The sequence below is a fragment of the Eschscholzia californica genome, unplaced genomic scaffold (genome assembly GCF_041429995.1).
Source record: "Eschscholzia californica isolate CP2 unplaced genomic scaffold, dmEscCali1.0.p SCAF_12, whole genome shotgun sequence".
In the NCBI taxonomy this organism is placed as follows: domain Eukaryota; kingdom Viridiplantae; phylum Streptophyta; class Magnoliopsida; order Ranunculales; family Papaveraceae; genus Eschscholzia; species Eschscholzia californica.
The window spans coordinates 38,977-47,500 of record NW_028238221.1 but is presented as its reverse complement, the minus strand read 5'-3'; positions in this window follow the sequence as shown (position 1 = coordinate 47,500).

Here is an 8,524-nt window from a genome sequence, read left to right as displayed (position 1 = left end):
TGCTCGGGACGGCCTGGGACGCCCGAGACTTGGCTCGGGACGGCCTGGGACGCCCTCGCTCCAGCTCGGGACGCCCTGGGACGGCCTCGACACAGCTCGGGACGGCCTGGGACGTCCGAGACTTTGCTCGGGCCGGCCTGGGACGCCCGAGACTTGGCTCGGGACGGCCTGGGACGCGCTCGGCACAGCTCGGCACAGGCCGGGACGCCCGAGCCGAGCTTCGGGTCGCACGAAATCTCTTCGTATTCCGACATATTAGAAGCTTCCCATCATGTAGTAGGCCGAGCTTTGCCCTTTGGATGCCCTATGGTGCTTGGCGAGCACTAGGGAACGTGCCAGCACAAGTGCTGTGCACGCTCTGGGGAAGGAGCTCAACCCTCCCCCTTATAGTGCAAAGTTATTGTTTTTCCTATTTTCACAAGGAAACATCAATTTTTTAACCAAGCATACTGGGCCTTTACTCCTTCGTTACTCGTCGGAATCCAGCAAACTTATACTCGTTGGAAAGGTCTTTTCGCAAGGATTTTTTTGATATATTATAATAGCGATTCCGATAAATATTTATTTTTCTATGAATTTTTAAGTGAATAAACACCGGAAAATTCATAAAAAATAGAAAAAAAAATATTTTCTTCCGTTTCTTTTCTCCAATAATTCATAAATAATACCTCAATAGTATTAATGAAGAGAGAGTCGAAATGGCCCGGGTGGATTTCGAAATGTCCCACGACCCCATAGAATGCACGGGCCAGCCGAGCCAAAAGAATGGGACGCGCACGGGACAGCATTGGTCAGGCTCGGGACGGCACGGGACAGCACGGGACGCGCATGGGACGGCACGGGACGCGAATGGGACGGCCTTGCTAAGGCTCGGGACGGCATGGGACAGCACGGGACGCGAATGGGACGGCCTTGCTAAGGCTCGGGACGGCATGGGACAGCTCGGGACGCGCATGGGACGGCCTTGGTGAGGCTCGGGACGGCCTTGGTCAGGCTCGGGACGGCATGTCACGGCCCTGGTGAGGCTCGGACGGCACGGGACGCGCATGGGACGGCACGGGACGGCCTGGGACGGCCTTTGTGAGGCTCGGACGGCACGGGACGCGCATGGGACGGCCTTGGCGAGGCTCGGGACGGCATGGGACAGCACGGGACGGCCTCGGCACAGCTCGGACGGCACGGGACGCGCATGGGACGGCCTTGGCGAGGCTCGGGACGGCATGGGACAGCACGGGACGGCACGGGACGGCCTCGGCACAGCTCGGACGGCACGGGACGGCCTTGGCGAGGCTCGGGACGGCATGGGACAGCACGGGACGGCACGGGACGGCCTCGGCACAGCTCGGACGGCACGGGACGGCCTTGGCGAGGCTCGGGACGGCATGGGACAGCACGGGACGGCACGGGACGGCCTCGGCACAGCTCGGACGGCACGGGACGGCCTTGGCGAGGCTCGGGACGGCATGGGACAGCACGGGACGGCCTCGGCACAGCTCGGGACGGCACGAGACGCGCATGGGACGGCCTTGGTGAGGCTCGGACGGCACGGGACGCGCATGGGACGGCCTTGGTGAGGCTCGGACGGCACGGGACGCGCATGGGACATCATGGGACGCACATGGGACACCTTATGGGGATCATCAAGGGACGTTGCACGGGACATTCTTTCCCACGAAGGGCATTTACATGGGACATCTTAGGAGTCGAGAGCCGGCACATGGGACAACGTAGTTCACACGCACGGAACACTTTACTTTCGTTTGGAACGTCGTGGGATCTTTATGTCCCCATTAGCACCGAACCTTTAACATGCTAGGAAGCTATGTTCGATCTTCTCGAAGTGTCGATGGAACTTCGATGGATACACATCCGATCCGATGTTATGATGATGTACTTTCTCCGAGATCGATGTTGGGGCCGTATTCCGATGTCATGATGATGTACTTTCTCCGAGATCGATGGGACGGCCTTGGTAAGGCATGGTTCGGCCTTGGTAAGGCATGGGTCGGCCTTGCTAAGGCATGGGACGCGCATGGGATGGCCTTCGTAAGGCATGGGACGGTCTTGTAAGGCACGGGACGCGCATGGGACGGCCTTGTAAGGCATGGGACGACCTTCGTAAGGCGTGGGTCGGCCTTGTAAGGCTCGGGACGCCATGGGACGGCACGGGACAGCACGGGACGCGCAAGGGACGGCCTTGGTATGCCTCGGGACGGCCTTGGTAAGGCTCGGGACGGCCTTGGTATGCCTCGGGACGCCATGGGACAGCTGGGGACGCCATGGGACGGCCTGGGACTGCCTTGGTAAGGCTCGGGACGCCATGGGACGGCCTGGGACTGCCTTGGTAAGGCTCGGGACGCCATGGGACGGCACGGGACGCGCACGGGACGGCCTTGGTAAGGCTCGGGACGCCATGGGACGGCACGGGACGCGCACGGGACGGCCTTGGTAAGGCTCGGGACGCCATGGGACGGCCTTGGTAAGCCTCGGGACGGCCTTGGTAAGGCTCGGGACGCCATGGGACAGCAGGGGACGCCATGGGACGGCCAGGGACTGCCTTGGTAAGGCTCGGGACGCCATGGGACGGCCTGGGACGCGCACGGGACGGCCTTGGTAAGGCTCGGGACGCCATGGGACGGCACGGGACGCGCACGGGACGGCCTGGGACGCATCCTGGGATGCCTGAGCCAGCAAGGTCGCGGCATGGGACATTCTTAGGCATCAAGGGTCGCGGCATGGGACATTCTTAGGCGTCAAGGGTCGGGGCATGGGACATTCTTAGGCGTCAAGGGTCGTGGCATGGGACATCACATGGGCCATCTTATGCTTCTTAGGCACCAAGGGTCGGGACGTGGGTGCGTTAAGGCAGGGACATCTTATTGGGACTTGGTGCGCTCCAACACCCTTTGCGGGACACCAAGGCAGGGACATCTTAGTGGGACTTGGTGCGTTCCAACACCCTTTGCGGGACACCAAGGCATGGACATTTTAGTGAGCGGGCGCACACCTCCTGCGGGAAAAATACACACGTAGCCCGGTAGCGGAAAACGTGCAAAATATATTTAAGGGGATGATGTATGTGTTGTTGGGTAAATGGGGTTAAGTGTTGGGGGGGGGAGGGGGGGACGAATCGGTGCGACACGGGGCTGAATCTCAGTGGATCGTGGCAGCAAGGCCACTCTGCCACTTACAATACCCCGTCGCGTATTTAAGTCGTCTGCAAAGGATTCTACCCGCTGTCCCGTGGGAATAACAATCCGGGGCGCCCCTCGCGGCTCGTCCGCCGCGGGGGGACGTCCCCTGACAGGTGCCTCTGGGGGCCCGAGGGCCCCTACTGCAGGTCGGCAATGGGACTTGTATGGGCAAATATCCGCCCCACGAGGTGCCTGCAAGATTTATGAACAACCGCTTCGTAAGGATAAAATCCGCGAAGCTTGATAAGGAGGCCCGGTAACGGCCCAAGACGCTAGCATGATCACCAGATCCATACCCGCTTAACACTAAGCGTATCTGACACATGTCGCGCGATAACCACCTCCTAGTACTAAGCTATCTGACGGCTAGAAGGTTATCGCGCAATCCATAACCGCACTAATGGTGAATATTCCGTATCTTCCACTTGAAGACGGACGTTACCGGCCAGTAGCTTATCGCACACGCGGTAGCATCCTGACCGTCCCCCAAGAGATTCGAATTCTCATCTGACGGTCAGTACGTCAGATCCCCTATCTCTTAACGTACTTCCATGAGTAATGTCACAGAATAATTACGTCGGTTACGAGCTGACCGTCATCAAGACGACCCTCCTCTACCACTATAAATACAAGAGGCTACAACCAGACCAGGGCATCCAATATTCGATAACAGTACTCGAGTAATCCAATCCATCTTCACTACCATTCTCTTCGATAAGCCTCTCAAAGAGCTCTTCACTCTTCCAAAGTCTCTGACTCATCGTCTTAGAAGTTGGAGGATAAAAGCTTGGTAGTCACGAATCTCGCAGTAACTAGCTAGCCGTAACACTATCTCGCAGTAACTAGCTAGCCGTAACAATATCTCGCAGTAACTAGCTGGCCGTATCGTCATCCTAATACGGCCACCTCCTTATCGCATCATTCATCTAGCGATAAGACACTAGGCGTATCATCTTCATTCATCCTCACCGTCCGATCCACTTACGACCAGCACTCTATTGCGGATCCCTTTACGACCAGCGAGTTAACGACGATACTTCATTACCGTCACCCTCTTAATTACCGTAAGTAAATCACTACCGTGGGGATCTGTTCCGACAACTTCACGAGCCGCGACACCTAAGCACTCCGACAACGGTTACCCTTCTATTGGCCACTTTGACTTTCTTATTTATATTTGACCGAGTATCTGACTTGACCGTCGGAGCCCCCTTAGGCCGGCACCATCCCGGTGTCCCAGAGGCTTCACGATCTCTTCTCTCTTTTTGTGTGCAGGTTCTTTTCGACACGTAGCCGGTCCCCGAAGCATCCGACCCGACCCGACAAGACTTTGACCGTTGACCCGTTGACCGTCAGACTTTCCGACCCGTAGACATTTTACCGTCTACAATTTGGCGCTAGAAGGAGGGGGCCAGCCACTAACTACCGAAAAGACAAGTACCATGGAAGGAGACATGTCCAATGCTTCTGTGGATTTCTCATCACAACTTGCTGCACTCACTGCCCAGATGCAAGAAAACGCCGAAAGATTGAGAGCTTTGGAGGAGGAGAACTCTACTGTCCGGGCAGAGAACATGCTACTGCAAGAAAGAATTACCGAGTTGGTGGTTCCAAGAAGACAAAGTTTAGGGGACAACCGACCACCTCCCAACGGTTCTGAAGTAGGAGGACCATCTAATCGCCCAACACCCCCTCACAACACTACTGCAGGCTTCACCACCAGCCAAGTAGGGACAGGATCCGCAAGTGCTCCATTCATAGCTCCAACACATACCTTTCAACAACCTCTCACTCCACAGCAGACCATGGCTGCTCCTCTTTACTCATCTTCTACTATTGCTATGCCTACTATCTTTCCTATGCCTACTCAACCCACCATGGCTTCTAATCCCTTATTATTTTCACATACAGGTACCCCTTTAGAGCAAGCTTTAGCAAAGAGGCTAGCTGAAATGGAGGCTCTGATCACTAGAATTCCAGGAGTCCCAACCCCCTTCAAGAAGAGCCTTCCTCAAAGCTATGCCGATTCTCCGTTCGTCGATGCAATTGCTCTGGTAGAGATGCCCAGAAAGTTCACCTTTCCCAACATGAAGATGTATGACGGCACCTCTGACCCGGACGATCACATAGCCTCTTACAAACAGAGGATGTTTACTGCTGCGATTCCAAGGGACTTGCGGGAAGCGTGTATGTGCAAGAGTTTTGGGTCTAGTCTGATTGGCCCAGCTCTGCAATGGTACACTAACCTCCCCCATAACTCAATCGCTTCATTTGCCCAGCTCACAGACACCTTTGTCGAGCAATTTGCAAGCAGTAAGAAGCTGGAGAAACTCTCTGGTGACCTCTACCGAATCCAACAACGAAGAGGTGAACCACTCAGAGAGTATGTGGGAAGATTTAATCGGGAGAAGGTGTCAATTCCTTACTGCAACCAGGAGACAGCAGTTGATGCATTCAGGAAAGGTTTACTGCCAGATGGGGAGTTGTACAAAGAACTCACCAAGTTCAATTGCACAACAATGGAGGATGTCCTTTCCAGAGCTTGGGTTGAAATTAGGTGGGAGGAAGACGAAGCCCACAGAAACAGATACTATTCACAGGAAGATAGGTCAAGAGACCGTCACTCCAGAAGATACGAACGACGGTCAGAAGCCAGGAGCAATGATCCTTACCCAACCAGGCGACCAATTCCAAGGGAGAACAGGAGGCCGTTCAACCCTCCACCTAATCGTCAAAACGAGAAACCGCAAGGACCCATCCGTACCAAGATTCCAGAATACAACCTCAACATTGAACCAAGTGAGGTGATTGCTGTAATGAAGGGGATGGGTAACACGGTAAGGTGGCCAGGGAAGACAAAGACGCCAAGCGACAAGAGGGATACTTCCAAGTGGTGTGAATTCCACTCGGACCATGGGCACACTACTGCAGATTGCATTGCCCTCAGGCTTGAAGTTGCTGAGCTCCTAAAGAGGGGTCACCTCACCGACTTACTAACAGATAAAGGCAAGAAAACCATGTCCCAAGCAGATGCCCGACCCAAAGAGCCAGAGGAGCCGATTCCAACATTGACTTGCAACATGATCACAGGTGGCTCAGAAGTGAGTGGAGTAAGCCACTCAGCAGCCAAAAGAAGTGCACGAATCGTAGCAAATCCAACTGCCCACTCGACAGAGGCGTCAACCCTAACTTTCACCAACCAAACCATCAGCTTCGTTGACAACGAAGTCTCAGGGCTCGTCAACCCTCATCATGACGCTCTCGTCCTCTCTCTCACTATTGCAAATGTGTTAGTTAAACGTATACTTATTGATAACGGATCCTCCACTAATGTCTTGTTTCTTCATGCCTTGCTAGGAATGGGACTAGAAGAATCGAGCATCTGCCGACGTTCTACTGTCCTTATAGGATTTAGTGGAGAACAGAAGTATACCTTGGGAGAAATCGTGCTACCGGTATATGCAGGAGGAATTAACCTTAGCACCACCTTTGTGGTACTGGACTGCCCATCAGCTTATAACATGATCCTTGGAAGACCTTGGATCCATGAGATGAGGGCAGTACCATCAACATACCACCAAGTATTGAGGTTTCCAACACCTTGGGGAGTACGGGAAATCAAAGGAGACCAAGGAGCTTCCAGGAACTGCTACAAGAACACGATGAAGGCTCCCAAGAAGCCCTTGTAGCAATTACAGAACAAAGTGCCCCTCAACTCAAACCTCAACCAACCAAACATGGAGGAGTTAGACGAAGTCCAAATTAACCCCAACATCCCAGAGCACAAAATCCAAATTGGAGCACAGCTAGCTCCTACTCTCAGAGAAAAACTCATTGAATTCCTAACCGATAACTCTGATTGTTTTGCTTGGTCTCATGCAGATATGACAGGGATAGACCCCTCTATAATAGTTCATGAATTACAGGTAGACCCTTCCCATACCCCGGTCAGACAGAAAAGAAGGAAATTCGCACCAGAACGCAACAAGGTGATCAATGAAGAGATCCAGAAGCTACTTGACATCGGATCTGTAAGGGAAGTGCACTATCCAGATTGGCTCGCTAATGTGGTGGTCGTTAAAAAGAAGAATGGTAAGTGGCGGGTATGTATCGACTTTACAGACTTGAACAAAGCATGCCCGAAGGATTCCTTCCCGCTACCTCACATCGACATGCTAGTAGACGCCACAGCCGGACACGAACTTTTGAGCTTCATGGATGCATTCTCGGGCTACAATCAGATCCTTATGCATCCAAATGACCAGGAGAAAACCGCCTTCGTCACGGAGAGAGGTATATTCTGTTACAAAGTCATGCCTTTTGGACTAAAAAATGCAGGTGCCACCTACCAGAGGCTCGTAAACAAAATGTTCGCCAACATGCTAGGCGACACTATGGAGGTCTACATCGATGATATGCTGGTCAAGTCCTTAGTAGCAGAACAACACTTGGAACACCTCAAACAAGCATTTGAGGTACTCAGGAGGTATAATATGAAACTAAACCCGGCTAAGTGTTCTTTCGGTGTGTCCTCTGGAAAATTTCTAGGTTATATGGTGACTCAAAGGGGGATCGAAGCCAACCCAGATCAGATCAATTCGGTGATGGGTATTCCTTCCCCGAAATGCATAAAGGACGTCCAGAAGCTTGCAGGTAGAGTGGCGGCACTTAGCCGATTCATTTCTAAGTCTTCCGAGAGATGCTACTTGTTCTTCACCACTCTACGAAAGGGGAAAAATTTCGAGTGGACACCTGCCTGTGAAGAAGCTCTACAACAGCTGAAGAGATACCTCACTTCTCCACCTTTGCTCTCCAAACCAAAAGATGGAGAGAAACTGTTCATATACCTTGCTGTTTCAGAGACAGCGGTAAGTGCAGTACTCGTTCGTGAGGAAGACGGTAAGCAGCTTCCTGTCTACTACACAAGCAAGTCATTGCTCGATGCTGAAACCCGATACAGCCAACTAGAGAAGCTAGCCCTTGCCCTTGTTACTGCAGCCAGGAAGCTGAGACCTTACTTTCAATGCCACCCAATTGTGGTGGTTACAACTTTCCCAATGAAGAATATTCTTCACAAACCAGAGCTGTCTGGGAGATTGACCAAATGGGCAGTGGAGCTAAGCGAACATGACATCAGCTACCAGCCAAGGACAGCGATCAAATCTCAGGTACTGGCTGATTTTATTGCTGACTTTACACCTAACACCTTAGTGCAGGCACAAGGAGAATTGCTCCATCTACAGGAACATAGCCAACTCAAATGGACCTTATCAGTAGATGGTTCCAGTAACATGAATGGAGTAGGACTTGGTGTTGTTCTCACTTCCCCA